The sequence below is a fragment of the Tachypleus tridentatus genome, chromosome 12, assembly GCF_004210375.1.
Source record: "Tachypleus tridentatus isolate NWPU-2018 chromosome 12, ASM421037v1, whole genome shotgun sequence".
Taxonomy (NCBI): Eukaryota; Metazoa; Arthropoda; class Merostomata; order Xiphosura; family Limulidae; genus Tachypleus; species Tachypleus tridentatus.
The window spans coordinates 48878175-48904265 of record NC_134836.1 but is presented as its reverse complement, the minus strand read 5'-3'; the positions used below and the strand labels follow the sequence as shown (position 1 = coordinate 48904265).

At 32.3% G+C, this 26091-nt stretch overlaps 1 pseudogene across 1 annotated transcript in view; it reads left to right on the top strand.

The window, feature by feature from the left end:
- LOC143233234 (dual specificity tyrosine-phosphorylation-regulated kinase 1B-like) overlaps positions 1-26091 on the top strand; it is a 101117-nt pseudogene that overhangs the window by 8253 nt on the left and 66773 nt on the right. The window contains exon 2 of the transcript XR_013018045.1: positions 15031-15265. The product of XR_013018045.1 is annotated as a dual specificity tyrosine-phosphorylation-regulated kinase 1B-like (transcript). The remainder of the gene's footprint in view (positions 1-15030; positions 15266-26091) is intronic.

Genomic DNA, 26091 nt, shown 5'->3' with positions numbered 1-26091 from the left:
AAATCATATTAATTAGAAGTGAAGAAATGATGCTGAAAGAACAGTAAAGGAGAAGTGGTCTGACAGGTTAAAATCAAATTAAATTAGAAGAAAGCAAGGTATATAGTATTGATTCTGGAGAAGATAAAAATGGAAAGCAAGGTGTATAGTATTGATTCTGGAGAAGATGAAAATGCTAAAGCCTCTAGACCATTACTGCTATACAGAGTTGTATCTTTTTTGTCTTCATGTATTTAAAATCTGAAAAAAGAAGAAAAAAAGATTCTGAATAATAGAGTCAAGTAGTTTATTTCTATAAATCAGTGCCTTCTTGGACATAATAGTTCAAAATGTGGCACAGTGCCTAGAGGACTTAGTCTTTTTGGGATGAGGAGCCTTAAACCAAATTTATGAGTTTTTCACGAAGTGTTATTAGATTTATGTATTTTCACTGTGACACAGACAGAAGTAAAGTGATGGCAGTACCACACTCCACTTGAGAAAAGGTAAAATAATTAAAAATGAAAATTAGTAACACAAACATTTGAAGTAAATAGTATACACAGACATATGGCAGATGCTCGGTCCAATTTGTACAAAATGTCATAAGTCTTCTGGAACATAGAATGAAGAAGAAGAGTGCTAGGTTTTGTTTGTTTGTTTGTCTTTTTCAGTTATAGGAATGTTATTTACTTAATTATTCAGATCTCACAGACTGTACTGTGATAGCTAAAAATCCTTATTGTCTGTGCTGGTATATATTCTATCATGAAAATTCAAGTAATCTGTTAAGTATTTAAGTAAACTGTACTGCTCACTTATTGAATATTCAGTGTTTTATTATAATGTGATTTATTCAGCACTGTATTTAATTTTTTGACCTAATTTATTAGGTACTTCCATTTCATTTACCTAACATTGACTATTTTTGAATATACAAGGCACATGTTTGGCACAGATAACTGGTGCTTTGTACTATAAAGCATCAACAATTAACCATTGTACAGAAATTAGCTGACTTGCAAACTACTGTTTCAATGCAATAGAAACAAAAAGCATTTCATTCTGCATGTTTTATTCTTAGGATTGATATGTGCTATGTATACTTTTGTATTTTCTAGCTCAGTCTTGTGTGAATGTTAAATCTCTGTTATCTTTAAGCCTGAAGTAAAAAATTTTACATTTTTGTTAATAAATGTGAAATTAAACAAGCTTCTGTTTGGAACATAATGGGCTAAAGCAATTTCTTACTAGAAAAATGTATAAAACAACTTTTGCTTTAGTTGGCTCATTTCTTCAGCTATTTTGCAGTATATTTAAAAAAACAAAATGTTATTTCCAACTGCCAGTGGAAGAGATATTAACTGAATCATTAAACTGATTATAGCTCATATATTACTAACTGATGCTGGTGATATGACCTGTTACACCATGCCCATGGGCATCAAGAGTTTTTTGGCTATTTTTATTAACTGTGTTATTTTTGTGGCATCTTGGAAAAGTTGAATGATAATTGAATACTTCATTTTTTCCCAGCCAGGGCACTTACGAATTTTAGCCAACAGAATGATGTTGCACCATAACATAAAAGTGCAAATGTATGGCATTACATGTGTTTTGACTTAAATGCTACAAATTTGAATGTTTCAATTACTGTTCCACATCATTTCCTCTGTCATCATCTCTAAAGTTTATAGGAAATTGGTAAGATTGACGTACAAATACTACTATTCCCTTGTAATAATAAGTGACATAAACTAAAAACATATATGTATTCATGGTTAAAGAAATCATTATTAGCAAGAATAATAGAACTTCAAAAAGAGTTGATACAATTTTGAAGATTTTTTTATCCCCTTATATTTTTATTATTTCATTGGACTTTTAACTTGTTTTATAATGTCTTAGCATTTTATGTTACTGTTTCATTAAATGTTGATTTCATGAATTTAGTGTATTATTGTGGACCTTCAAGGGGACTGCGGGTAAAAGTTTGGGAATAAGGAAATTCTACTCTTTGACCATCTTTTTAAACAGTGATTTTTATCTTTTTTCCAATTAAACATAGCATTTTATAAAAATGGTAGGACTCTAGAATTTACTATTTTAAATTCACATTTTTTTAGGCCCTAAGAAACATTTTGTGCATGTGTGTGTGAGTGAAGACATGATTTTAACAGGTAACTATTAACATCAGAGGGAAGGATTACCCAAACCTATGATGAAAATACATTAATTTTTGAAACAAAACTTAACAACTACAAAATAAATTTAAAGGATCACCAGCACCAGATGGCAAGCTATAATGTGAGATATAATAGTCTGTACCTACATTATCTTTTTGATCTTCATAATGCATTATGTGATGAGTTCAGAAAGCCATTTAAAATAGCTTGATGTTAGCATGCAGGGTTCACACTTTTTCCACTGCTGTTTTAATCAATGTTTGGATTTAAAGCATATGTATACAAGTGCTATTACATGAATGGTTTTAACCCCCTCCGTAACTGATGGGATGTCCACTAATTTGTAAATACAACAAATGTTAACAGTTTCCCTAGACTGTTGAATCGGGGGTTCACAGCCCCAGTCTTTTTATAAAGCAATAAATTTATATGTACATTATTAACTCTACTACTGTTGCAACTTTTTCAGTGTTTAAGACCATGCAAAAACACATTCTGCATTTTGGGGCTATGGGAATTCTATAACAATTGCTTTTGGCTGTGGGTGGCACTTAAGAATGATTGTGAAATTCAACCATTAGACCAAACAAGAGTGGTCTGATAACTATTAGTTGCTGTTGACAAGCTGCTTCCTTTCTATCATTTTAAAAGTAGGGACAGCTATGCACAAAGAATGTTGTATAGTCTTTCTCAAACATCTGAAATGAACAAACAGCTTCTCCTATTTACCACATGAATGTCACAAAATAAAAACAACAGTTTTTTTTTATACTTCATCAATTAAGCATGTCAAGACACCTTAGATTGTTTATTTCCATGCAATAATGGTATGAAGATTTTAAGTAAAACATCAACTTGTATCTAATAGTTATAATTTGTTTTATGTAAATAGTTGTTTCTTTGCATGTATAGTGCCTGAATGCAATAAACTTAACATAGTATTCAGTATTTTTGTCATCTGATTGGTTTGCTAGTGCAACCCTAGCTTCCATACTTGTTATCTGTAGTAATTGATAATGTCAAAGAACATTTTTGTAGTGGATACAGTGTCACACAAAAATATGATAAACACAAAGATCAACAGAAAAAAAAATGGTGTGGGTGTGTGAATATATATATATATATATATAGCTACTAAATGTTATGTTGATTTTTTTATTCAAGTTGCTTCATTATAGTTAATTATGGTCGACCATACCAACTTTATACTTTTCAAACACTTTCAGTTTTAACACCATTGTATTCTCAGATAAAGGTCAACATCTCCCTATTTGAAGAAAAGGTGTAAAAATGTAAAATAAACAATAAGCTATCAAACAATGCTTAAATTTAATTGGAAGAAATAAATATAAGCTTAGGAAACTTTTAGCAAAAAAAAGTAAATACAAAATTTAAAGTGCAATATGACAATTCAAATAGTAAGATAGATGCTAGAAATGTGAATGTTGTTTATAATCATAAAATAAATATGTTGTTAAAATATCAAATTGATGAAAAGTTTGAGTTAAAAAATTTTTGAAATAGTTGAAATTACATTTTTATTAGGTTTTTAATATTCATTTGTTGTTGGGTCCTAAGTGACCCTTTTCTGCATATGTGATTGCAGGTAATTTAAACCATTAAGTGTGGCCTCAAAATCTTTGTTGTTGTTGTTGTTGTTGTTTGATTTTGTTTTTTCAATGCATCTAATTGTCAGAGGCAATGCCATCTAATAAATCTATAAAATAATCTGAATTTTCACTAGCTTTGACAGCTGTGGTAATGAAATGTTGTCATATAGTCCTCTCTAACTATCTAGAGGAAAACTAATGCATAGAAGGCAAAAATATTTACCTACTGTATGGTAACATGTAATGGAATGTAAGTAGTTGACATTACCACCAAAATTTAGGTTCCAGTGCTTTGCACATGAGTTTATGAAAGCAAGAATCCATGTGTACCAGCCACAAAGAATGGGTTAACAACAATAATTGGTATAATAGATAACAGGAGTCAATTTCAGTTTGGTATTTTTTATTATTTTTCTTGTGTAGATATTGTAATTTTTTTTATAAAGTTAATTTTTATATCTTAAGCTAATCCTTTCAGAAAATATAAAAAATAGCTTAAGTTTTGTGCATACATAAAAACGTAAATGTGCTTTTGTACATCCTGACCCAAACCTTTATGAACAAATGTACATGATTGGGCATGCTGCTGTATCAGTATGTTTAACTAGTGTCTTGCTGTAATTATAATAGAGCTTGAAAACTGTGTTTACAGTTATATGTGTATTCTATTACTGTGGCTATTGACAACCTTAAAAACCTATAAAAGCTTCTAGACTTTTGTAAAATGAATCATTTTCCTGTAGCACAGTATAACTGATCAGTTATTGGAACTTTGTAGCTGATTAATGAATTAAAGTAATTGATTGGATAGTTGGAACAATCAAATCATTTGTTTAAATTAGTTCATTGTTTTGTGGATTGTAACACTACATATTTAAGCTGAACAGCATTGAATTGATTGAAAATAATAAGAAATCGCAAAGGTAATATTTCAGTTACTTAAAGTTGGAGTTATTGGAAACACTAATTTTGATTATTTTTGTGCATTAATTGGTTAATGAATATCGCAGTAAAATCAATTATTATACCTGATGTCAATTGATATAATCATTGTTCATAGGTACTTAATTAATTGTTCAGCTTTGATTTCGTATGCTACACCAATCTTTCCATTAGTTTACTACAGGGTGTTTGGAAAGTCACTGTGCACTTATATATTTATTGACAGACAAAACTGCACAGTGACTTTCCGAACACCCTGTATTATTATTTTTTTATGTACTAAACTCGCATAAAATTAATTTCACCAGGTCTCATATCAAAAAAAAAATTTTTTTCATTTCCAAGGCAAATTTTCATTGGTTCTATTTTCTGTCATGTGTGCATTGGTGCACATTATTTATAAGTAGTTGTCTCAAAGTTATTAAATTTATACATATATATAAACTTGTGTCTCTTACTCTGATCAGTAAGAATTCTTGTGGTTAATATGAGTATTGGGAGGTGGTGATATTTTAAATCACTAAGCTTATTATTTTTCATAACTTTATTTAATTTTGTCATTTCCATAAATCTTATTATCCTCTATGTTATAAGTGAACTTAATGATCCTACAAACTACCTATTTGGAGATTTTCAGTTTAAATTCAAACATTTGAAAGGAATGCATCTGCTTTCACTGAGCTTGATTTAACTAGAAACAAAAATTCCATGTTTCATTAACATTTAAAATAGCTACACAATTTTTTCTGTCAAATTTCTTTCAGTTTTCAAAAGCTAACTTGATTCTTACTTTAGTATGAACACTTGTGCTCTTCCACAAGTAACCGTTTAACCATATCTTCTTCAGTAGAGATGACGATATCTAAAATGAAACTTTTCAACTACATAACGATGTATGCTAACTCAATCGGGTTCCCTACTCTTCCATAATAAGTTTCTGTTTGTGACATTACTGATCTACTTGCAAATTTCTACATATTCCTGTTAACAGCCTAATCATACAAAGTCTGTAGAGACACCCAATCAGCATTATTTTCTCCTTTATTTTAGGAACCTAAACTGGAACACAGTTTACATGTTTGAAATTCAGTTACTTTTCTCTTATGCTTTTAACTCACTTCTAATACACTTGATTAACCCTCCTTTTTTGTGGCCATAGTCTTTGTAAATGAGTTTTAAATTTTAATTAATATCATTTTTAACTTGTACTTAAGACTAAAAAATATTAATCATATGTTCAATAAGTCAAGTACTGTGATGTTCTTATATTCACTGATTTCTTTTAAATAATCAGGCATGTGCCAGAAAATAACGGGAAGTTTGCCAGAAATTAATTTATGGAGTAAAATTTGATTTATCTTAACCACAACTAAGTCAGAAGTAAAAAAAAAAGAGAGAGACTGGGAACACGATTCTCAACACTCACGAATGTAATCATGATTCTTAAAGGGCAAGTGTATTTCATTTTATCACCTCGTTTAAAGCAAAACAGTCAACTTTTTTGTAACGGGCTTGGTATATATAATATGCATGAGTTTGTTTACATATTTGCACTATAACTTTTTGTTACAGCATGTGTATCTTCACAAAACTTGGTAGACGTTTTAGTAAAATTACTTGCTTTTTGTTTACAAAAAGATTTTTTAATGGAATATTTTTACTATAGATTTGTGAAAATAGTGTTTTATTACTACTCTGAGGGCAAATTGATTTCATGTTCTGATTAAACAACTGCTCTTCATTCCAAAAATCTCAAATATTTGCATAATCTCTAAAACCTCCTAAATACATTTCAAATGTTTGTTTTCAGTAAGACTGTACTTTTTGTTATTTTCTATACTCTTAACTATGTAGGGTCTGTCACTTAACCAACCTCATAATAATCGTAAAGAGGGAGGTAAATAATGTTTTGTCATACTAGAATGACTACATATTATGACATGAAAATACAAATGTTTAGTTTAAGTAGCTTAAGTCTCATAACACTGCATATCAATATATATATTTATTATTTTTTGTTATATCAACCTTCCAGTGATACTTACATTGATGCAGTGCACATGCACTCATGTCACCTATTCAGTTGTATAAAACTGGCCATTAGTCTTCTCTGTCTTGGCTGTGTTTTAGTAGACTAGTATTTGTAATATATGGTCACGTTTCAGTTACTATATATTATATGTATATAGATTATTACTATTTAGAAATAAATTATGAAACTTATTTTTCTTAAATTGTAGACCACTAAATCTAGAATCTCTTCTCACTATGACCTTTGTATTTGATTGTCGCTGGACATAGGTTGCTAAACCTTTTGAAATTTTGCATATGGAGATTATCAAACAATTTTTTTAGGTTTTATATATATACAGTCAACTAACCAAAAAATTAAATAACTACACTGATACCTTAGAATTCCACTAGAATTTATTATGCTTACTAAGATTGATTTAGATTTTATGAAATATGAAACTATGAGCAGACTAAAGTCGCAACTTAACTCATTGAAATCTTGGATCAAAAGAACATGGAAACCTTTTCAAAGAAAAATGGTAGGGAGAACTTTCTAAGCTGCTGATTGGTTATTCATATGTCATATATTGAAGTAAGTGCATAGAAGGGACTGTTTCAAAATATGGAGAGTTGAACAAGACCACCATGTTTGATTCATTACATAAGCCATATTTGAGCAAAATAAATAGATATGAGGTTCTTATTTTATATTCTAGCTTGTCAATATTATTAATTTAAGTTACTAATTTGTACAAAATTATACAATTAGTATTTTGACATTACATCTAATTTTAAACAGTGGTACATTCAACATACCACGTGACTCATTAAAATCTATATTTTAATATTTACTTTTAAATTAAGAAATTAACTCATATTAAAGATTGAATTATAATTTACAATTTGATTCCAACCTTATTGACATAAATTCACAAAATAGTAGTTCATTAAAATTTTGAATGCAAGTCAACAAATGCAATGACATGGCCTGGGACCCCTGACCCATTGCAGAAGGGTTAATATTTCATTCTTAAATATATGTTATCATCTTTCTTTATTGTCATTTTGTCCGATACTGAAAAAATTGGGCATTATATAGGGAAAACAATAATGCCAGTTCCATTGGGGGACAGGCACCACCTACATGGTTGAGCACCACTTAATCAAACAAAGTATTTTGCATCACTTGACTGGTCAGTAGAAAATATTACTGTCTGCAGTATGTGGCAGATAACAGTAATAATTTCTAACAGTGTACCTGATATCCTGATTAAGTGACCTTGTTTCTTAACTAATTAGAGCAGCAGGAACTTAACTGATTCCTTGACAAAGTTTTAGTATTAAAAACAAAAAGAATCAAAGCATATGGTAATTTTGAAAAATTAACTAAGGTGGTAGGTAACATTTGGTAAACTTATTTGATACAAAATTTATGACACTAAGTTTCAGAACCCCTAATATAAACTTAGTTTAAACTGTTTTTAATAAAGTAATTTGAAAACCTTTCCAAGCTAAGCCTGTTATTGTAAATATCCATATTTTTAAATTAGTTTCCCATTTGTAACTAGATGACCCATACCTACAGCTTTGAGATCTTTAGATTTTCAGATATTTTTGTTCCTTTAATGGCATTCCCAAATTATTTCTATAATAATATTAACAGTGTTCAAATTCTAAAGAAAAACTTCATAATATATTGTTAACTACATACCTTTTATTTGGCCACAAGGTACATTGCCAGATTATTTGCTACAGATTACCATATGTATACAGTATAGATTGGTTATTTATCAGCCATTATCTTTTAAGTTGTATCACATCAGCATGCATCAAGCAACTAATTTAATTAATATTGAAGGGAGAGTAAAGGGACACATTTTGTGCTTACTGGTGTGTCTGATATAGATAGGCCTAACTATATAATGTATCCATATCATATAGGCCTATTTTAATGTTCTGTTATCCCTTCAACACATGGAGCAATATCATTACCAATGTTTTTCTTATAGTACATCAGCAGTACCATTCAAGAATGAGGATTATTTTTACTTATAATTTATGGATGTACCCAGATAGTGCTGATCTAAAGATCTGGTTATACTTGACAGTTTCTATCTCTAATTCTTTCACTATCACATTTATAAACAAACTCTTCCAGTGCATTTATTCTTAGATGTATGACAAAAGCAAAAAAAAACTAAACATTTTAGTATTTCATTACTTATGTGAAACTTGAAACTGGTAAAATTTGGAAGTTTGAAAATGAACACCATTTCTTTATGGTAGCAAATAATTTCAAACTTTGAGAAGGGACAAACATGTAACTTTGGTAGTGAAAGAATTAGAAGCTAGAAGTAACTTGCTATATCTTATAATAGCTTCTCGGGTTTACCATTGTTAACACCATTAGCTCTATCTTTCAGAGAATCTTCCATATTTCTTGCCACTAAGCTAACTGCTCTTTGTACAACATCCTAAGCTTAACATTTGACTAGCACGCTTCAGCAAGCTTTACCTTCTGTAATTTGATGTCTAATGTAACTTAAGAGCACTCTTATTATTTTCTGTGATTATTTAGAAAATTGTAAACACTGAAGTTTGAGGAAACCTAACAAAACTAGCAGTACAGTCCAATTAGAAACTTGGCCACACCTTGAGTTAATTTTAAGAGGAATAAAAACATCATAAAGTTGCCACAGAGGAAATAAAACCAAGGTCAAATTGGACCAGTGGCATAATATACAATATTCCAAAACAAATAGAATATAGTGAGGTTGGTGAATGACATATTCCTTTGTAGTTAAGATATTCCAAGTGACTACACTTAATGTTTCGGTAATAGCTGTTAAGTCTACCTTGTTATGCACTTTAATGCAAGATTTCTTCTGAGCTCTGGAAGCAGTGCCTTTCCTCCTTAAAAAAAAACTCTTTGCACATTTTGCCTAACAATACTTGAGTATGTAGTTGTTTCATTTGTTACAAAAAAAAGTATGTTACTAGCCAGCAGGAAATAATAATAAGAACATAGTCACCAGGAAAACAATTACTGCTCAGCATGTGATCATCCCATGACCTTGAGATAAGACACAGGGATGAGCCTTGCTTGTGAAGGAGGAAAATTTAGTTTAGTTAGTAGAACATTTGTTACATGTGTGAGTGGTCTTTGGTTGAAATCTGAGCTGGGAAGTAACAAAAGAAGTAAAATTTCAAGTATTACTTAATATAAGAATATATAGTGACTGGCTACTATAGTAACATTTTTGGCTTGCATGACATAGATTCCAAAATATACTGGAAATTGTCTCATTTGATTGTAGACCTGCAGCTGAGTATTTCTGTATCATTTATAATTGGCTCATAGTTGTCAGCAGAACAACAGAAAATATACTTAATGTTGCGTTCAAGTTCATTCCATAGATTCTCAAATAGATTGAGATTCTATAATGGTGCTGGCCAAGATAGTAGATGGAAGTCACTCTTATACTCTGAGAAACAAATTTCATGCAGGAAGTGTGTAGAAGACTGTTGCAGTATTAATTTGGGTGGATTATTGTCCACTAAGCTGTGTAAACAGTATTATGATTTGTATGTGATAAGTGGTTCGGGAACACATTGTTAATATTATTTATTTAACTTGAATTAAAGTAACTCATCATTTAGAGGAATTGTAGAACCATTTAGTTAGAATTTTTGTTTCTGTAGATTAGACCGAGTGATCACGACATCAGTGTTTGAAGACTATGTCAGTAATTATAATAACTTCTGAGTGTAAGTTAAGAATTTATAAACATTCTAGCTACATATATGCTATACCTAATGCTGATGAGACATCTCAAATTCCAGAACTTAATATATTAAAGATAAAATCTAAAACTGATGTAACTTAATCTGGATGTAAATGATAAGAAGTAATATAAAGAATTGCATATTGAGGCTTTTTTATCTTCTACTTCTGTTAAATCATTTTCTGGTATGTTATATCCTACTAAAGGAGCTAGTTGGTTTCAGCTGAACAGAAAAATGTAACCAGATGTGCACTACTCTGAAGTGAAGCCTCTCTTCAATAAGAATGGTAGCTCACTCACACACTAAAGATTTCATGATTGTAGACTCAGTTGTCAACACTTGCAGCAGATTCTGTGTTATCACATATACTTGCTTCAAATGGAAAATTTTTCTGCTTCTTCAGTCCATGGGCTCACTGTAAAGAAAGTAACACGTTACTTGTAAGGATTTGATAAGAGCTATTGTTCAAGTTTGGGTTATATGTAACAGAACTTCTTTGTTTGCAGGTTTACCTTTCTACCTAAATGTACAGCACTGAGGTAGAGAATTTTAGGAATCAAAATGCATTATTGCTAGATGATATATAAATCTTTCTTGGTAATGTAGAATAAAATGGCCTTATAATAAAGCTGTAAATAAGCAGGACTTGAATTTCAACTTCCCAATGCCAGTTAAGTCCAGATCAAATTGTTATACATAGGTTTTTATTAGTAATCGCACCAAACATGCTCGCCCTTTCAGCCGTGGGGACGTTATAATGTGACGGTTAATCCCGCTATTCGTTGGTAAAAGAGTAGCCCAAGAGTTGGCGGTGGGTGGTGATGACTAGCTGCCTTCCCTCTAGTCTTACACTGCTAAATTAGGGACGGCTAGCACAAATAGCCCTGAGTAGCTTTGTGCGAATTTCAAAAACAAAAACAAACAATAAAAGAAATGGCATAATTTATTTCTGATCTTATCTGGTTTTAGTGTCTGATTTTGGAAGCTAAGGTAATTTAAGATTATTTTTCACCATCATCGCATATATTTTTCAACTTGGTTTAGTTTTCATATGTTTCTTAAACAGTACGGTTTCATTTTTCACAAATGAAGAAAAAATATTTGTGGCAGGGATGCTTTCTGAATATTCGACGTTTAACTAATAAAATATGTTCCGCATATAGTATTGCCAAATCTAAATTTCTCGGTTTTCACCAAGTTACCTTCTCTCAAATCGCCCGAGTCTCCCGGAACTTCCGGGTGCCCCCTTGAGGTGCATAACGCCCTCCTTCCTCCCGAAAATAACTGAAAGGCTTCCGGCGATACAATGCTAAATGTACTGTGGTTATAAACACAACATCGGAGAGACTAGTTTCGGTGATGTATCTACTCGTATTCACAATTAAGTATACGTTAAACAACATTGGTTGATTGGTGTAAACGAGACAGTGGAAGCTGTTGGGTCAAGTCACCCGTCCAACAAGCATATAGGGTTACCACAATAACAATGGTTTCTTATTGATAGGTTTCCCTGAAATCGATCACATGAGCTAGGACTGACTTTCAAGCTCTTCCGGATACTGGGTACAAATGAGCATCGTATAAGTTTGAATATTTTTTATTCATTTCTCACAATCTAGCGTGTGCAATAGCTGTTTTATCGGTGTTTGTAATACCTGTTTTGTCACTGTTTGTGTGCAGTAGCTGTTCTATCACTGATTACTTCTGATATGTTTGTATCATTCCAGTAAAAGGGTCTCGGTGGAAACTTGGAATTTAAGTCATTACATTTTTTTTATTTCCGGTTTTTTGTGATTGTCGTTAGTTGGTGCATATGGTTATGGTTTTTGCGTTTATCTTTTTTGGGGTTCCTGCAGAACCTTTAAAAGCGATTAATGCTTTAAATTTATTTCTGAATCAATGGTAAGTCAAAACGAAGCTTTCATTGTAGACTTGTACAAGAGTAACAAAACTTGTCATAGTCGTAGATGAGAAACACATCAATATTAATTCTCAGTGAATTACAAGTTTAATGAATAACTTGTAGAGTGTGTTTGAACGGTTCTTTGTTATTAATATTTTCGTTACCTTTTGGCGAATGCGTTCAAATGTCTTTAAATTTTGTAGACTGGTCTTAAAAGTAGCCATATTTATGTTTGCATACGCATTTTTTCTTATAAGAAAATATTAGGAAATTAGAATATTGTGTTGTTAACTTTTAAGAAAGAAATAGTCTTTGATACTGGTAGTTATTAATTCGTGCTACAGGGGGAGTGACGACAGTGTATAAGCTGTTGATCGAAGCAACGATTTCATTTTGTCTTAATGTTTATGATAATGAAAACTCGAAAGCATTTTGTCTTCAACATTTGGAAACAAGTGTGGTAATACAAGATGTACATGTTTATTATGTCATTATGTTGTACCTGCATAATATTTCCGTGTAATTAATCGCTATGAACGTAATTTATGCTTAGAGTGCTTAACATCGTAGATTGATCGAAATAAAACACTTTTCTGCAATGTAGTGGCTTTTGGAATACGAGTCGTTCTTGTTTGTGAGTTTGCAATTGAATGGTAGCTTTCATCTTGAAAACTAATCTTTGATTCTAGTGGTTATGCCTTACTTTGTGTAAATGAAACTTAGTTTCGATTGATTGCCTAATTTAAACTGCATAAAAACTTTACAGTAAGCCTTCAAGTTATTTTAAATCATTTTAGCCCTCGTGTTCTTTACAGTAGAAGTGTTTATATCACGCACATGCTGTGTAGTGTCCGGATCTATTAGGTTATCAATTACACGATTCCTGAATTTATTGCTGGCAGTTTGAACTGTACCGGAAGTTTTATAATTTAGTTATATGTTATAAATTCATCAATAATTATTTATCATTCTCGGAGATCTCTTGTTAACAATACCCGATGACATGTTCAATCACTTGAACATATCTGTTGTAACGGCGGCCCCATGCTACAGAATGATAGGAAATTCTAATGAAATACATATATAGGGTGTTCGGAAAGTCACTGTGCACTTACATATTTATTAACAGACAAAACTGCACAGTGACTTTCCGAACACCCTGTAGAATTATTTAAGTACAATAATGAAGAATGTGTTTTACGGTGATGTTGCTGCTGTACACACATTGTACATTCTGTTAATGTTTAACAACAACATACTATTAGCCTTATTTTAACGCTGTATAATACGAAACTTTTTACACTTAAAACAATGCCTGAGTTTACCCCTCGTCATAAACGCGGGGTCAAAGATAAAAGAGGTTCATAAGAACTTTTCTGGTTAATAGCATATTTAACCAAAATTACTTTGTTTCTTTTATTTTTGTTTGCTTTTTTTTAGTACGTTCGCTGATGTCGTGACACCTACTCTTTTATCAGTTGTCTGGATTTTTCCTTAACTCGAACTTCCTTATCTTACATGCTAGTTACGATTAATCAATACGTTGTTTTTTTTTTATTTTAAATGCTTTGACCTCATCCGCCCTACTAAAACATTGTTTATATTATATCAACAAAAGGTAGTGCACTAATTTCGTAAACGTTTTGTAGTAGATCACTTTATCTTAAGGTTTAGTATTTTCTATAATATAAATGCTTAACCGGTGATAAACTCTGTAAAGTTGTTTATTACATGTTCATGATGTTAGTTATGCCGCACTCAGCTTTTTGTAGCATATGAAAAAATGAAAAAAAATTGTTAGTTATATTGGTTATCTCAGAGCACTCGTTAGAACAATTTTAAAATGGCTTCTAAGATTTAAAAAAAAAATTAACATCCTAGACTTGCTTGACAAAACCTCACTTAATTTCCTCAAAAATTGTCGGTATAAAAATTGTGATGATAAAGCTGAGGTCAAAGATTTTCGGAAAATGCATTTGTGTGGTGTTACGAAGAAAAACCTTTATATTTGAAATAGCTGTATGTTGAAAGTACTATCCTTTCGACAATACATAACACTAGAATTGTGTCTACAAAATATATACATTAGAAGTTGTTTCAAATGTAATGGAACTGCCATAGAATCTGGATGTATAATGAAATTCGATATTGCTACGTTCATATTGTATTTCTATCTCTGTAGAGCCACTTGCGTAGTCTTACTGATTAAGGTTATACTTTCCCTATTGCATTTGTTTAAAATGTCGTAAACGCTGTTGTTTATCCTAAGGTGTCATGATTTTATCTCCCCTCATATAGATCAGTGATAAACCTAAGAACCTGTAACGCTAAAAATCACGTTTTGATATCCTTGGCTCTGCGCTCAACAGCATAAATATTAAATCAAACTATTCGTTTATTTTGTTATGGTAATGTATTGCATGTAGACGATGAACACAAATAAGTCTACACTTGTAAGTTAATTAAATCACAACTTGCTCACTTTGGAAACAGTCGTATAATTTCACATTACACTTTACGTTATCCAATAGGATTGAAACACTTTTGTGGTCATGAAACCGGTGATGTTTTATTAGGTTTATTATTAGGTGATTTTATTTTATTTTATTAGGTGATGGTTTATACGACTCATTGAAATGATGAATCTGATGGCAATACGTCATTCACTCATGTCTCCAAGAAATACAGATGCGTGGTGTGACGTGAAGTGTAAACGTTTAAAGGTAGAAGACTCATATTAGGACCACGTGACCGTGAATTAAGAGGATGCATTTGAAGAAAACTCGTACAGAATATAGCGTAATCTAGTCTTTCCCAAAGCGTGAGAGGCGGGTGATTAGACTAGAGTACGTAGAACAGTAATGCAAAATGAAGTATTTTAATATATTTTTCGTTAATGAAAATAATTAATTAATAGAGCATATAGTATTTTAATGTATATCAAATTTCCTTACTTAACTCACTCTTCCACTTATTTATAAAAAAGAGGAGTTGCTCAATAAACCGGATTTATTGAAGGGGGCGTGGATGACAAAAGTTAGGGAAATATTTGTAACAAATTATTGATGACGAGAAACCCACTTGAAATAAAAATGTACCTCAGAACGGCCGGTATGGGTATTAACACTTACTGATAAGGAGAGAACTTAGTGTTAATACCCATACCAGCCGTTGTGAGATACATTTCTAATAAATGCCCTAAATAGTATAATTATTTCAAACATTGTGTCCAAGTGACAGTTAAAGTTACAGAAGTGACTGTAGCTTTGTTCCTACTCTGTGTTCTACTCCTGATGTATTCTTCGGCAGACCAGGTTGTACAAGCTCCAAGTGAGAATTTCCACGTTTACAGATAAGCAACAGTTCAAGAACTGTAATATGCAAAGATTTTAACGTTCAAAGATAAACAGCAATTCAAGAATTGTGGTATGTAAGGATTTCCGCGTTCAAAGATAAACAGCAGTTCAAGAACTGTGATATGTAATGATTTCCACATTTACATATAAATAACATTGATAGCGCTAGCTGTTTTTTTAGATACACAGTAGAAAACAAAGTTTTAATATTTCCTTACCTGTATTAAACTGGCAAAATTTGAAGGGGGAGTGCCCTTTTTTCGTAGTGGTACAAACGTCTAAACTTGCATTTGCTTTATATTACACTTTTAAAGTCAAAAACGGTAGCTGTATTAGTGTATCCTATATCTCTATCTATAACCATAAAAAAACTAATTTTTCTCAATCAAACGAGTAATTAAAATTAAGAGTACGTAAATAAGCAATAACAAATCTTGTAAATGTTGTGTTCGGTTAGAGTTTAAGTAAATGACCGATAGGGAACATATTTTTTATCAACTTCGTTAAATGTGTATTTATGCGCAACATCGTAGGCCATCCATTTACACGAAAGTAAAAAAAAGAAAAGAATATAATTTTCATATTATGCACTTAATATGATGTTTCATTTAACAATAAAACGTGAAGTAACTTGAAGTGTTTATTAATTGTCAAAATGCACAAGTTTTCTTTTCAGAATAACCGATTTTAAATACTGGTTGCCAAGCAACAACCATATTCAGTTTCACCTGTAAACAGAGGCCTTACTATGGCAACAACAGACGCTAAAGCTATTGGTTAGAAATGTCAAGGGTCATAAGTACTATTCCATTTGTTGGTTATTTAAATACTAGTACTTGTTTGGTATTTTCTGTCACTAGGGTGACTGTAAACATAACTGATTTTCTCTTACTATTTTTACGTTAACCTAAAAGCTATTAGTTGTGAAGTTATCCTTTTCCTAATATATGCAAGTATTTTGGGTTTTATTTACGATAGTTTATCTGATCTTCAGCTGACCGTTAGAATGGTTCTGCTGTCAAGAAGCGCAATATTTTCACTCACCCTTAAGAGGTTTATTGTATCACTGTACCCAAGTGACACAGCGGCATGTCTGCGGACTTGCAACGCGTATAAACCAGGTTTTGATACCCGTCGTAAGCGGAGCACAGATAACCCATTGAGTAGCTTTGTGCTTAGTTTCAAACAATAACAACAATTATATGACAAATTTAAACATGGCTATACTTTTAAATACTTTTTGGAATATAGTTTGTTAAACAAAATAATAAACTTGACAGTTGACACCTTGTATATCGTTGTTTAATCCATTTCTGTTGACGCAGTTTCTATATGTGTGAATTTTATTAGGTGCTGTTGTAGTTTCCATTTTAATAAGTGTATTGCCATCAGTGTTTAGTGAAAGAACTTTATACATGATTAATTTTCTTGCGAAGAAATGATACTAACATTTGTCATGCGCACCAGCCTCTTTGGCAGGTTTTTGGCAAATGCTAAATAGTATTGGTACATGTATTCTAGAACCCAACAGTTGGACAAATAGTTGATTCGGGGCGACAGAGCATTAAATTGTTTTGAAAGTTCATCTTACAACTCAGCAGAACTCCAGGCTTTATCAGGAGCTATTGTAGCTCTGGTAGGGTATTTTAGGACTCGCTATTACCCTAAGGCTCGTTATTTTTATCCTTACAAGAAAAACTGGTCTCAGTGGTAGAAGTCATCTGCCAGCAGCACTCCCTGGTCACAGGTGAACTTGACAGGAGCTGTGTGTGTGTTACTCTGACTAGTTGTTACCGAGAATCATGTAGAAACCTCCCCACGTGGGCTCAATGTAACAAACTGACATTCCTCTTTTAGCCCTTGTCGTTCCTTCCCTTGCAACAAGATCATTTCTTATCGTTGTGAGTGCTTCTGCTTTTAGGGGGGAATATTCTTAACTAAAAGTAATTATTCAAAGCCAAGAGTCCTGAGAAAAGGGTGATACACATTTGTTTAAGAAATATAACTCCACAAAATCTTATGGTCCTCGCATCAAAATTTCTCCATGTATAATATGCGGTATTCACAGATTAAATTATTTTCTCAAAGAGTGTTCGGTGCACGTTCTTTATAATGCGAGAATTAAACAGGCCAAATCATGAAGTTGTCCGAAGTTAGAATAAGTAATTAGACTGGATACGATGTGTTGAGCAAAGGAACAATAGCTATCAGTAGGCACAAAATAGGTTGTACATACTAACATCGGGCATGATACCGTTGTTTTCTTGTGGGTCAGTGAATTATTCTGCAGTTTCAGACTCTTCATTAACCTATTCACATAGATAACCAAAGTAGAATTATATCAATCCAGTATACCTTGTTCAATGAGAAACGTTGAATTTATCCGTAACGACCAGCGCTTCTTGCGTGGTTGATTGTTCTCATAAAACTTGAAACTCCGTAAGATCTTGGTACCAACAACTCGACCACATTCCTGTCTTTGACCTGCTTGCTCAATATTTGCGAAGTCGCAGCAACGTTTCTTCTGGTGGATCAAATATTATCTACAAGAGAACAGCAAAGTACGAAACCAACTTAACGTTTTTCTGGACCACATGCTTCTGGAAAAGCTGCATAGAGTCAAATTAAACAAAAACAAAATCCATGTTAATATAAGAAGATAGAACGGACGTTATATACTGTGTACTACATGCTTATCATATTTTCAAAAAACTTCAAAATAACGTTTTAATACGAGCTTGGTCTCTACTGTTTTAGGCTTAGATTGATTTGTTTTGAATTTCGCGCAAAGCTCCACGAGGGCTATCTGCGCTAGCCGTCCCTACTTTAGCAGTGTATGACTATACGGAAAGCAGCTAATCATCACCATTCATCGCCAACTCTTGAGCTACTCTTTTACCAACGAATAATGGGATTGACTGCCACTTTATAACGTCTCCACGGTTGAAATGGTGAGCATGTTTGGTGTGACGGGGATTCGAACCCGCGCCTCTCGGATTACGAGCCGAGAACCGGGCCTTAGGCTTAGAAACAGTGCATAACCATGACAGTAGGTAGTTATAATTTTACTAAATAAACAGTTACAACCATTATAGATTCAGATTTAACTATTTAAGTCGAGGTCTGTCATGCATGTATTAAGCATATAGATATAATTTTTTTAGCCTAATTGTATTTGTTTGTTTGTTTTTGTATTTTAAGAAATTCTATAAAGAAATAATCAAATAGTTTTATGTTGATTTACGTGCACACACTAAATGCTTTTTATATTTTTCATTTCTACAATGCACGTGGCAGGGAGGATGTTAATGGAAACTGCAAGACCTAAATCAATAAAAATACTTTGTGAAAGGTGAAAAAACAAACAAGTTATTTCTTTAGCTGACGTTTATGGTTGTATTTGACTTTAAAACTTATTTTACACTGAGAGCGGTGACTTTTCTTTTGGGGAATAGCTTGTTCACAGTAAAACTCCATTTCACACTGAAATTCAACAGTTTTCTTTAGTTGCTCTTTTGTTATTACAGGTGCTTCCACACTTCATGCTTTCTTTATTTTAGGTGTCGGTGGAAACTTGGCCAGAGAATTCCTGCTTAGATAAATGACTAATGTCTTTTTAATTCATTTGTATACTTAATGTGTTGATTTTATTTATATACAACAGATTCCGTACCAGACATATATTTAAAAAACAAAACAAAAAACTATTATCGTTCTATTTACTTAACCTATAAACTGAGAGTAGCCCGATAGTTAGTGTGTAGGACTGCAAAACTGAGGTTACGTGGTTCGTGTCCCGTTACAAGAATGATGCTAAAATTCTCCTATCTGGTTTGATAGAAGTAACTCAACAGATGACAGCGGCTGGTGTAGACACTTAGTTGTCACTTCAACAGACAGACAGTTAGTTCGTGTAAACCTCGTTTGGAGTTGCTCGAAATCCAACAAAGGCAATTTTACTTTGATGCTAATTAATTTAATTTTAGAAATTCAGAAATTTCATTTGTCGATAATTTGTTTTTTCTGTTTACATTTTTTATATATGTTTTCTTCTTATATTTTGTACTTAAACTGTTAGGCCGTTTCTCTAAATATTATTATTTCCAACATTTCCTCGGATTATTAGTTATTTTAAATCTCAAAATAATTTTAATTGCGTTAATTTTGCTGAAGTTTTTTTTTTCACGTAATAATGTAATACTTTTACATGTATCTGTAACTTTAGAACCATATATTGGATTAATAAAATACTGAGGCACGGATATTATCGAAATTAAAACCCAAGGAAGTTGTATACTGGACGTTTTGGTAGATTGAAAACCAAGTTACTAGTCTCACAGATAGGGGTACAAAATAATAATAACTCATTTACAGGAACGACTTGCTAAGCCTACATGCATCACGTCTAAAATAATTTATTAACAGGAATTCAACATTTTGTTGTAGAAAGGAGGTTTTCTTGGAAATATTTGGTTTCTTATGTAGTATTTTTTGTATTGTTTTGTGTATTCACCTTTGTGTTGTTGTTGTTTAGCATTGCCATCCCTACATCTCCTTTTTACTTGTACCATTTTTATTGTTGTTGTTGCTGAAAATAGTGTTTTACTTTATCTTGTAGATATCTTAAATCGCTAAGTTGTTATACGCAGTTCTTGTATTTAAAACATGTCACCACTATACATTTTTTGCACATTGTGTTGAATTGTTTTAGAAGAACTAACTTCAGATTCTACACGTATGGATTATGAGGATTGTTCGTTAGATAAGTTTCTTTAAAGGAGTGACTATCTGTAATTCTCGGGTCGAATTTCGTATATCCCAAACTTTGAATGGTGATTGTTTTATACACTATCACTGTATAGAGACTGGTTATATTTATCATTAAGCGTGAATTGTTAAATTAGTAAAGAACAGTTAGATTACGCCAAGTTACTGCGCGTATATTATTATTTTACTATAAGAACGTTTTCAGAACTAATTCGTAAGAATTTCGAGTTCATTATTGGTTTGATAAAAGAACATGTAGACTTTGTGAATTCCATTAACTTCCTGTATCGGTAACAATCATCAACGAAGCCTGCCCTTTATTGTACACTTGATAACAAAAACTTAACTGTTCGACAATCTTCACGAGTTCAATGGTCAGCGAAGTAGCTAACCGAATCTTCGTTGTGAATGGCAATGGGAAATTGGCCAGGGTTAAGACATGATACCTTTCATTATGCTCATGAATAGAACGCGGTCGAATACGTTATTAACTGGCATTTAGACTCACTGCTAAATACCGATGGTTCTTTATCTCGCTGTCTTTATTAATATTAACAGCCTTGATTGTTAAATAACCGTCATTGTTCTCGCAAACACAACTTGAAAAGATGATTGGCATGGTGTTTTGACAAAAGTGTTTAAAATCTGTTGATGTTTGAGGAGCTGAGTGAATGTTAACCACCGTTAAAAATGAACGACTACGAAATTACTTTTTTTTTTTTTTTTAAATAGAGCTTTTATTTAACCTGTTTTCATTTACACAGAAGAAAACAGTTGTGTTCAGATAATATCGTTACAGCCCATGTCTCCTGTCTGGTTTTGTTTTGTCATTCGACTAAGTTATCATGAGCGAAAACGAGGAGAAACAATATCTCAACTACATGTAAATCTGCTATGTTGAGGCTTCACCCAGAACCAGGGCTTATCGGGTTGGCTGGGATACGACAGGCATAGTAGTGAAATAGATGTTATTTATTTTATCCGTTGCGTGAACAACCTTTACGGTTAATATGAATGGCCGTTATATTCTTCAGGTGCTTGAAGTATACCTCTGGGACACGTGCACAGCTTTGGACAATGACTTTCATTCTTTGATAGATTGTTTAGGCAGGGTATTCATGATGACTTTCATATTCTTCTATCTTCCTGTTACGACGACTGAAATACAACTTGTTTCAGGTTTTCGGATGGTCATTGGGTTCCAGTTTCATTCACATCTCTTTTTATTTGTTTTTTAAGTGCCATTAAGTACAAGAAGCATCCCAGTTGTTGAAATTCCAAGTCCCCGATTTAAACACACGTGTTTTTCATTAATGTGTGTTAATATTTTGCATCGTAAAGGGCTGTTACACGCCTCTCCTAAAAGAGATCAATTCTAGCACCACACAAACGTCAAAATAGTAAAATATATTTTTGATATATACTGTTCTACCGCAACTTTATGTCGGGTGTGGTTTTCGCGTAAATTGCTGGTTTACAGTTTCTAAATCGTTTTAATATGAACCGTAACCGTTGATGCTGTTAAAGAAAAAGAAATCAGTAAGTTTTTTTTTTTTATTAAATAATCCCTAAAGTTAACTTAGTTGTAACATTTATTTTTCGTTTTGATCTTCCATATTATGGGAGGAGGAAGATTAGATTGATTTCTTTACATTTATTCATCTTAGGTACCTCTCCAAAAAATAAACTATCCTTATTATATTAGCTTTTGTAATGGCTCCGTTTATACAGCTAAAGACGAAAGAACGTGGTCTTTCTAATGTTTAACACAAAACCTTATGAAAGTAGCTGTAATATTGCAAACAAAACTCCCCTACATTTTTAACACGCTACTGTTTTTTAATCAGTTTTCTAATACTAAAACAGGTTATTGTATTGTAATCATCTTACAACGGTAGTAATGGATTTGTTAGTGAAGTGTAATCTTGAGCAGTAAACGTTTAAAGCGCGTCATGTTCTTATAGTTATATGCAATATAATCTCAAACCCAAACTTGTGTAAAGTAGTTTAGACTTCGATCCTTGCATTCATATCACTTTGCATTTCTGTTGTTCGAAACTTGTTGGCAGACTTGCTCGCTCTTTCGGCCATGGAGACGTTACAATGGGACGGTCGATCCCACTATTGTTGGTAAAGAATAACCTAACAGTTGGCTGCGAGTATAACGTAATATTGTTGTTAGTTTATATACTGAAAGTATAAAATGAAATGTATAGACAAACACAACTGGAAAAATATTTGTTGATTTCTTAATTTAGTCTCTGCTGATCAAAGAGGTTTTAATACGAGAAATAAACGATCTTATAACACCAAATGTTGTTCCTATAATAGATATTTGTTTTGTGGTTCACAAGCTCTGAAAGAATATTGTCAATTTAACAAATGCATGTAGGTTTTGTTGTATTTGTCCTGAAGTGGCGCTTTAAGAAAGTAGAACTGCAGATTCGAGCACACATACACGAAGTTTTACGTAGCTATTTACAGAGTAGAGAAATCTCTGCAAACCAGAAATTTGACTTAAGTGTGCAGCAAAGACAGGATCACACTCTTTTTATCAGATGAACCAACCAGCTTGTGAGTTTCAAAAGTTTGATTTGCTGAATTAAGTGACTAGTTGATCGGGTCACTTGCGCAGCAGACAGTTGAGAATTTCTTGTTCCTTGTAACCTATTTCAAAAAAAAAAATTTTTTTGTATGTCTTTAATTGATTTTTAATAAACTTGAAAAACGTTTGAGTTATAAGAATGAACTATTCGCTACAGCGTTTTGAGTTACCGTGGTAACGCTCACGTATTCGACATAGAGCCATTTTCGTTCTTTGTTTCATCTCTTATAGTTTTCAGTATATATTCTATTTTGTGTAATATTACACTGGAAACTTGGTGAGGTTAGCAGTGCTATGTTCAGAAGAGTTTTAAGTTGTGGTAAATGGACTGTTGATTATTTCTCATCAGCACACTCGGGGTCCTCAAAGACCCCAACGACTTCTCGGTTGTATATCTCTTTACACAATCATTACAAGTTTATGTCAGTTCATGTAATTGTCAACCAGATACCCTGGATCAATAGGACACTATTGTTTCGAAACAAGCAGCTATAATGTAATATTTATCTTAGGTCCAAGCGGACCACATACTATCGTTGACTATCACTACACATGCAATTCGCCTTATATGATACAAAACAAATTTCCAGACGATTATTACACTATATAGGCTGTTGTAGAGGGTACATCATCAACGTATCACCTCTTATGTCATTAATGACTTTGAATATATGAGTATCATAAACTTTATCTTTTTGAATTTCAATCCAGAGCTTACCATAACTCAGTTTAACAACTTACACTTAATTGTGTATTAATTTGAATAAAATATACAAACAGTAGTCATTGTTAAATTTTATTGTAATAAAAGGAAAACATAAAGATGTTCCGTACCTACTGAAGTTTGGAATCCACGTTTTTCGTGCCCTACCATGTGCGTTTAGTCTTATAGAAAAGCAAAATAAAAGGCACCAAAGTACAATTACACCCTTTCAGAAATACTTGTACACAAGTTATTTATTTATATTTGGAAACAACGTCCTAAATAGGAGAGAGAAGAAATTAGTAGTATCATTCTGGCAAGTATTGATACTAGAGCTACTTTCTTAAACTGCAAGAGATATTTTTAGCAAGTAAAAATTCTCTTAAATATCTGAATTTCTGAACTGAAAATAGTTGACTGTGATAAGACCAGTTCTACGTGTAATGTTTTGTTATTTCGTTGAAAATCGCGTTTTTAATAGATTATTTTAAAGTCTTTTTATTAATGTTATGACGTACCATTTAACACTTTCTTTATGGACGTTTATGTAAATAATAAAAAGGAATTACCCTTCTCAACCTTACTTAAATAACTTATGTTTATTCATGCATTTAAGTTGTTTAATTTTCTTATCCTTTCGCAACATGTTTTAATTCTTGTTATGGTCGTAGTTAAAGGTACTTGATCCATCAAGGCCGAACCCACAAAGGTTTTAACATAGGTAAAATATAGCATATCTTCGTGCACGTGATTGGTTAAATTACAGTCGTTCCTTTTCTGTGATTGGCCGTCAGGAAATACCAAGACTGCAATCTCACCTAGCAACAACGAGATGGGTGTGCGAACTGGTTTTAGGGCTATCACTTCTTCCGGCAACTGACTGTATGACGTGCGCTTCACCCGTGTTTTCAGTTCGTACGTAAGGTGATTCAGTAAGGTGGAATACATACAGCTCTTAGTTTACCTTTTAAAGAATTAAAATATTACTTAGGAATGTCAGCACTAATGTTTCAATGGACTTGTATTTTTTTATGATGCAAAAAAACGTGAAAATAAAAATTAAATGTTTTTTGTAATTGAAAACAAATCCTTATAACCCGAGAACGTTCGGCTGGTGGGTCTCACCATTCCAGTTTGCCACACCTGATAATGAAACTTATACCTTTCAAATTATCTTTATATTAACATGACAGATCTCTTAGATTTATCCAAACTATTCAATTTCAGTTAATAAAATAAATATTTCAATCATATACCAATGTTTTGGTATATTGTTTTTTCCTAACATTTAGGAAAACATTGGTATATGATTGAAATATTTATTTTATTAACTGAAATTGAATAGTTTGGATAAATCTAAGAGATCTGTCATGTTAATATAAAGATAATTCGCGCTTTTCAGAAGTATCTTGAAGACTTCGAAACAATAAAACTGCTATTACTCTGTAGTTTGTAGCATATGATGCAGAAAGGTTTGGGAACAATTTACCTTCAGCTAATATTACATAAGAAGCAGTTGAACATTATTTACATTGAATTGTAGAGCATTTCATATCAGTCCATTAAATGACTTCACAAAAAACAAAATTAATGTATCGGAATCCCAAGGTTAAATAACAACTAGATAAAGATAGAAATCAGTAATAGTGGTCTGATTTAACCAGCAATAGAAACCGTTCAAATAAATCCTATATAATTATTTTTAAAAACCAGTGATGTAAAATGTTAATTAACTTAACAAATGAACCAATAATCGTTTATCCTTAACTTCAAATTATCATTTATTTTTGATCCGTTCACTATCAGTGGACAACGGGGGGTAGCCTTATGTTCTGCAGCCTGTGATGTAATTCCCAGAATTCTCATTCGCGACCATTTCTGGCAAAATCGAGCTCCGCTCTTTGAGACCATGGGTACAATTTAATGAGGATGATCGTACTCTTTGTTCAGAGTTCGGACAAGTGCTGGCAATCCTTTCTTGAGCTAATTTTTGTTTACAAATAGAACTAACTGAACACGAAATAATTTTAGAATCCAGAATTATTAGGATTGATTATATAGGGTTATTGTGTAAGTTGTAAAGTTTCAAAGTAGAAATTTCTTTGTTGACATGATAATGACTTCAGATGAAGCTCTTAGATCTGTTTCTTTGTAGACATAACTTTAGAATGATTCATGAATTTATTCTCTGTTTCTATATACCTGTCAGTAAAGTGTTAATACAGTATTGTTAATAGAGAC